At 47.1% G+C, this 7,500-nt stretch overlaps 1 protein-coding gene across 2 annotated transcripts in view; it reads left to right on the top strand.

Annotated features, from left to right (window-relative positions):
• The window catches only part of LOC125025052 (pikachurin-like), a 225,729-nt gene that overhangs the window by 185,676 nt on the left and 32,553 nt on the right, over window positions 1–7,500 (top strand). The gene's annotated exons all lie outside the window — the stretch shown is intronic.

Below are 7,500 nucleotides of genomic sequence, written 5' to 3'. Positions count from 1 at the left end.
GAGCGAGAGAGAGAGAGAGCGAGAGAGAGAGCGAGAGAGAGAGAGAGAGAGAGAGAGAGAGAGAGAGAGAGAGAGAGAGAGAGAGAGAGAGAGAGAGAGAGAGAGAGAGAGAGAGAGAGAGAGAGAGAGAGAGAGAGAGAGAGAGAGAGAGAGAGAGAGAGAGAGAGAGAGAGAGAGAGAGAGAGAGAGAGAGAAGAGAGAGAGAGAAGAGAGAGAGAGAGAGAGAGAGAGAGAGAGAGAGAGAGAGAGAGAGAGAGAGAGAGAGAGAGAGAGAGAGAGAGAGAGAGAGAGAGAGAGAGAGAGAGAGAGAGAGCGAGAGAGAGAGAGAGAGAGAGAGAGAGAGAGAGAGAGAGAGAGAGAGAGAGAGAGAGAGAGAGAGAGAGAGAGAGAGAGAGAGAGAGAGAGAGAAAGAGAGAGAGAGAAAGAGAGAGAGAGACATAATGGTGTAACAAGGAAACGATTTTTACACACACACACACACACACACACACACACACACACACACACACACACACACACACACACACACACACACACACACACACACGGACACACGCACGCACGCACGCACGCACGCAAGCACGCACGCACGCACGCACGCAAGCACGCACGCATGTACACTCATCTGCCCTGTCCTAGATAAGGAACGTTGTTGCAGAGGAACCAGACTCGCAGTTCGCCTTTTGGCCATTGAGGGGGGTGGGGGGTGGATGCAAGAAGGGGAGAGAAGGGAGAGAGGAGAAGGGAAAGAGAGGAGAGAGAGAGGTGGGGAGAGAAGGGAGAGTGGAGGGAGGGGAGAGAGGAGGGAGAAGAGGGAGAGAGGTGGGGAGAGAAGGGAGAGTGGAGGGAGGGGAGAGAGGAAGGAGAAGAGGGAGAGAGGAGGGAGGAGGGAGACGGAGGAGAGGAGGAGAGAGTGACGTCCGCCAAGCATTATGAGGAGTTTCTTTTCCCCTTTTTCATTTTAGTGGAGTCAAGGAGGGGAGTGGGGGAGTGCGCCGCGCCGCCTCAAGGAGTGATCTACAAAGCCCTGGCAGACTCGTGGCTTCAGAGTTTCAATCATCATAATGGATGAGAGTCACGTTGGGGGAGGGAGGGAGGGAGTGGTGGAGGGAAGGAGGGAGGGAAGGAGGGAGAAACAGAGGGAAGGAAGGAGGGAAGGGAGGGAGAGAGGGAGGGAGGGAGGGAGGGAGGGAGGGAGGGAGGGAGGGAGGGAGGGAGGGAGGGAGGGGGGAAGGGAGGGAGGAAGGAAGGGTGGGAAGGAGAGAGGGGGAGGAAGGAAGGAGGGAGGGAGGGAAGGAAGGAAGGAAGGAAGGAAGGAAGGAAGGAAGGAAGGAAGGAAGGAAGGAAGGAGGAAGGGAGGGAAAGACGGAGGAAGGAGAGAAGGAGGGAGGGAGGGAGGGAGAGAGGGAAGGAGGGAGTTGGGAGGAAGGAAGGAATGAGGGAGGGAGGGAGGGAGGGAGGGAGGGAGGGAAGGAAGGAGCGAGGGAGCGAGGGAGGGAGTGATGGAGTGAGGGAAGAAGGGAGGGAAGGAAAGAGGGGGAGGAAGGAGGGAGGAAGGAAGGAAGTAAGAAGGAGGGAGGAAGGTGGGAAGGAGAAAGTGGGAGGACGGGAGGGAGGAAGGAAAGAAGGAGGGAGAAGGAAGGGAGGAAGGGAAGGAAGATGGGAGGTTGGAGGAAGAGAAAGGAGGAAGGAAGGAAGGGAGGAGGAGGAAGGAAGGGAGAAAGGAGGGAAGGAAGGAAAGCGGGAGGGAGGGAGGGAGGGTGGGGCTTGGGGATGAGGGTTAGGGGAGGTTCCGTCTCTTCTCCTCAAACCTCTTGGATCTTCCTCACAGCAATCCTCACCCTTTGAAAGACCCTCGAATTCCTGCTTCCTTATTATCTTCCTCATACATTCACCCCCTCCCCCTACCTTAGTTTTCTTCCCCACGCCCCTTTACCATTACAGTCCCTTCCCTTTCTTAACCACTTATACTTACCCTGGCTCATCCCATTCCCATTCCCTTTCCCATTCCCATTCCGATTCCCATTCCCATTCCCATTCGTTCCTTACCCCATCCACCAGATGTCTGCGTGCTCGTAATTCACCTTTTCCTTCCTCCCTCCTTCCCTCCTTCCTTCCTTCCTTCCCCTCCTTATTCCCTCCCTTCTTCCACCAGATCTCTGCGTGCTCGTAGTTCACTTTTTCATTTCCTTTTTTCTTCTTTCTCTCTCTCTCCCTTCCCTTTTTTCCTTTTCTTTTTTAATAACTGGGCTTCTAGCATTACGTGGCGCCGTCGCTTTCTGTTCGCTCGAGCTTCGCCTCGGGTTTTGTTATGTGGTTTTAAGTTAAATCCACATTTGCTATGTGCTTATGTACGCGACACGTCTGTTTGTGTGTGTGAGAGTGTGGGGAGGATGTGTGTGTGTGTGTGTGTGTGTGTGTGTGTGTGTGTGTGTGTGTGTGTGTGTGTGTGTGTGTGTGTGTGTGTGTGTGTGTGTGTGTGTGTTTGTCTGTGTGTCTGTGTGTCTGTGTGTCTGTGTGTCTGTGTCTATCAGTCTGTCTGTGTCTGAGACAGACAATGAGTGAGTGAAAGAAACAATAGGTTTGTGAGGGAATAGGTGAATAACTAGGGAAGACAGGCAGACAGACAGACAGACAAACAGACACAGACAGACACAGACAGACACAGACAGACAGACAGACAGACAGACAGACACAGACAGACAAACAGGCAGACAGACAGACAGACAGACAGAAAGGCACACACACACACACACACACACACACACACACACACACACACACACACACACACACACACACACACACACACACACACACAGACACAGACAGACGAATTGTATTTCCTTTTTTTTTTTAATCATTACCCCCACGACACATACAGTATATATATCCAGCTTTCATAAAAGATTTTCCATTTTCGGAAAATGTGTTTCGTGGCGCCATATAATTATCCCCCCCCCCTCCCCCCTTGAGTATAATGGCGGACGTCTTGCTTCTCCCCCTCCCCCCCCTCCCCCCCGCATAATGTACCCCTCGAATCGACCCCGGAAAGTTCCCCCCCCCCCCAACACCCCCATGAATCCAGCGTTTGTGTCACGCACGCGAGGCCCCTCTTTGGCCTGGGGCGAGGGGGAGGGGGAGGGGGAGAGAGAAGATGGAAAAGGAGGAGAGAGAGGAGAAGGAGTAAGAGAAGAAGGGGAAGAGGGAAGCGAAGAAGAAGAAGAAGAAGAAGAAGAAGAAGAAGAAGAAGAAGAAGAAGAAGAAGAAGAAGAAGAAGAAGAAGAAGAAGAAGAAGAAGAAGGAAAAGGAAAAGGAGAAGGGGAAGGAATATGACAGGGAGAGGGAAGAACTTTGGATTCTTTCTTCTTCTGATATTTCTTTTTCTTCTTCTTCAAGTGAGAGGAATAAAGAAAGAGGATGGTTTCCTTGTTGGGTATTTTCAAGATATCAGATATTAGAAAAAGAAATGTGCTTCTACTGTTTCTTTTGTGTTGGTGTTGTTGTAATTCTTTATTTAAGGAAACCGAAATTGAGGAAGCGCACGCACGCACGCACGCACGCACTCACCCCCCCCCCCCCCACACACACAGTCACACTCACACACTCTTCTTCCTTGCTTTTTATAACTTGTCAAGAAGGTTTCCTGACGAGGACATTTCCCGCATGTGTGCGTGTGGCGCCACCGTCGCCTTATGCCGGCCATCTGCAGTATTGCGTAACACATATGCTCGGCAGAAGACGCCACCACTGAATGTTGCACCTGCTTGATTCGGAATATTACAGGACGTTGGAGACACGTAATTGCATTCACAGGATGTTCTTGTTGCAAGAAAGTGTAGTTGTGCGTTTTTGTTTGTTTTTGAAAGGGTTCTTTATTTGAGTCTGTCTCTCTATCTGTCTATGTGTATGTATATGTGTGTATGTGTGTGTGTGTGTGTGTGTGTGTGTGTGTGTGTGTGTGTGTGTGTGTGTGTGTATATATATATATGTATATGCATGCATACATGTATGTATATGTATGTATGTATGTATGTATGTATGTATATGTATGAATGTTTATGTGTGCATGTATGTATGTATGTATGTATGCATATGTATGAATGTATATGTATGTATGTATATATGTGCATGTATGTATGTATATATGTATATGTATGTATGCAAATATGTATGTAGAAAGAAAGATGAATAGATAGATTGATCAATATTTAAATAGTTGACTATGAAGCGGCACCCGCACACAATGAAAGTTCTTGGCAATACATAACCTTCTCCCCTGAAGAGGTTATACATTCTTCATCGAATTACATTCCTTTTGCGCCGTACTTTTGGGAGGTCGCCGGCTCTATCGAATCGAACCGCGCCTAAGCTATCGACACTGCGGAAATATCTGTGCACGAGTCTTAGCAACCTTTCTTTTTGTTGTTAAGAACTAGGAAGTACCTGTGCTTTGTCTTTGTGCTGACGCGTAAATGTTTTATTATCATCAATCAATTATCATCCCCAGCACGTTTTCTATCAGTTATCAACACCAGCCCGTTTTCTGTTAACATTACCTACCCGTTTTCTCTCAGTCAGTTATAATAACCAATATGCCAGTATTTTATTAGAACATCTTCCCCTCCAAGAAAAAAGAAGAAAAGAAAAATAAATTATAATAAGGCAGTTTAAAATGAAACTACCTTTTTCCTTCCTTAATTTCTTTTATTCCCCTTTTCTCCCCCATAATACATTTTCTTCCTCACTTAACTTCCACGAGTGTGTGTGTGTGGTTTCTGAAGACTGTAGTGTGTATGCTTCCTCTTGAGAATGTGCGACACGAGAGGAAAAATGACTTGGCGAACCGTGACTGCAGTGCAAGGGCCTCATATGTTGGCTGTGAATACGCTATTAATCGAGGCGTTTCCTGGTCGGGGTTTCGTCTGCTTCCTGTTCGGTGTTTCGTTTGTTTCCTGTTAGGTGTTTCGTCTGTTTCTTGTTCGGTGTTTCGTCTGCCTCTTGTTCGGTGTTTCGTCTGTTTCTTGTTCGGTGTTTCGTTTGTTTCCTCTTCGGCGTTTCGGCTGTTTTCCTGTTCGGTGTTTCTTCTGTTTCCTGTTCGGTGTTTCGTCTGCCTCTTGTTCGGTGTTTCGTCTGTTTCCTGTTCGAAGTTTCGTATTTTTTCTTGTTCGGTGTTTCGTCTGCCTCTTGTTCGGTGTTTCGTGTTTCTTGTTCAGTGTTTCGTTTGTTTCCTGTTCGGTGTTTCGGCTGTTTCCTGTTCGGTGTTTCGTCTGTTTCCTGTTCGGTGTTTCGGCTGTTTCCTGTTCGGTGTTTCGTTTGTTTCCTGTTCGGTGTCTCATCCATTGAAGCGTTCGAAACTTCACGATTTATGTTCATTTCTTACTGTGGTTGTTTTCCTTTTCAACTGATCTTGCATTTGCCTTAGGATATTTTGCAATGACGATCAATCTATATTCTTCTGTCTGGGAATATAATCACTCTGTCGATTAGTTTATATATATATATATTTTTTTTTTTTGTGTATTATTTAAGGATTAACTGCTTTATTCTCCCCTTGGTCTTTCGCTTCCTATTCTCCTTTCAGGAAAGCTAATCATAGAAGCAACATTAATCCTTTCGGCATAATCCTTAGGTTGCGTTGCGTGTTGCGAGATTGCACATTAGGAATAGGGTGAGGAAGGGAAGAGGGAAGGGAAAGGTGAGGAACCGGATTAGGAGAAGGGGGGAGGAAGAGGAAAATGAGAGGAAAAGGGGGGGGGGGGGACGAGAGTAAGGAAGGGAAAAGGTGGAGATCCGGATTAGGAAAAGGGAGAAGAAGAGGAGAGGGAAGGGAAAAGGGGGAGGAAGGGGAGAGGGAAAGGTAAAGCTGGGGAACTGGATAAGGAAGAGGGGGACAGGAGGAGGAAGAGGAAGGGAAAGGACGAAGAGAGGAAGGGGAGAATAAGGAAAAGGGCGAGAGAGGAGGGGGGGGGGGGGATGAAAAAAATGTGGGAGATGAAAGACGAGGATTAGGAAAAGGGGGAAGAGGAAAGGAATGGTGAAGAAAAGGGGGGAGACGAAGAAATAGGGGGAAAGGAAAGAGAGAGTAAAGCAATAGGAAAAAGAGAGAAGAGGGAAAGGGGGGAGAAAGGTAAAGGGGGTCCGGAAGAGGAGAGAGAGAGAGAGAGAGAGAGAGAGAGAGAGAGAGAGAGAGAGAGAGAGAGAGAGAGAGAGAGAGAGAGAGAGAGAGAGAGAAAGAGAGAAAATGAGAATGAGAATAAGAATAAGAAAGAAAGAAAGAAAGAAAGAAGAAGGAAAGGATGAAGACGAGGAAAAAAATATAAATGAAATGAGCAAAGAGAAGAAAACGGCAAGAAATAATGACAAAAGGCATGATGTTCAAGTATTAGAAGGAGAATGAGGAATGAGGGGAACGGAAAGATAATTTGAGTGAATATGGGAGATGGACAAAACGTAATGTAAGGGAAATACGAAGACAATAAGGGTCAAATGTGAACGCGAATAGAGCAAGAGAGACACTGAACAATGGGGGGGGGGGGGGGAGAAGAAACACGGTAGTAGAGAAGAGACGAGTAAAAAAAGAAAGAAAACAAGGAAAGAAGAGAAGAAACAAGATAAGAAGAGATAAACAAGAGAAGAAAAAATGAAAAGACAAAAAAAAAAAAAAAAAATAACAAGGGGATAACAGAAGAGAAAAGTGAATAAGTGAAGAGAAAATTTAATAACAGAAGAGAAAAGGGAATAGGAAAGGAAGAGAACAGGTTTAGGTCGCCGCCCGAAGCTTCTCCTAGACGACCATGATTCACCTCATGAGAGAAATTTATTGAAATGGTTCGCCTTGGGTCCGCATTTCCTGCTCCCCCCCTCCCCTTCCCCCCGTCCCCCCTCTTTCCCCCCTGTGTGGCTGTTTATCTCCCCTGCCCCCTGCGCTGCCCCTGCTTGCCTGCCAGCCCTGCCGACGCCATTTGCCTGCCGAATTACGTACCCGCGTGGCCGGCTAATGAACGGTTTGTCAGCCTGATTGCGGATAATCAGCTTATTACCTGCAGGATTTTTAGTATGAATATGTTTATTCATTTATTCGTTTATTTTATTTTCATTTTTATTTTTGTTTTTCGTTGTTTGGTTTGGGAGGGGATGGGGGGGGGGGGGCTTCTGTGCTTGTTGAATACTTTCTTTTCTCAATGTTATGCTTATTGATTTGCCTGACTGATGGGCGTCACGCACACGCACACTCACACGCACACTCACACGCACACGCACACTCACACGCACACTCACACTCACACTCATATTCATACTTATACTCATACCCATACCCATACCCATACCCTTACTCATACTCATAGTCATACTCATACTCATACTCACTTACACATACACGCATGCACTCACGCACGCACACACGCACAAACAAACAAACATACATCATCGTTATAGATCAATTCCAAATGTAAAGTAATTCACTCGTCTCTTCATTCGTCCTGGACACCCCCCCCC

This window comes from Penaeus chinensis, chromosome 4 (assembly GCF_019202785.1).
Source record: "Penaeus chinensis breed Huanghai No. 1 chromosome 4, ASM1920278v2, whole genome shotgun sequence".
In the NCBI taxonomy this organism is placed as follows: Eukaryota; Metazoa; Arthropoda; class Malacostraca; order Decapoda; family Penaeidae; genus Penaeus; species Penaeus chinensis.
Note: the sequence above shows the minus strand (reverse complement) of the source record. Positions and strands in the feature narration are given on the sequence as shown.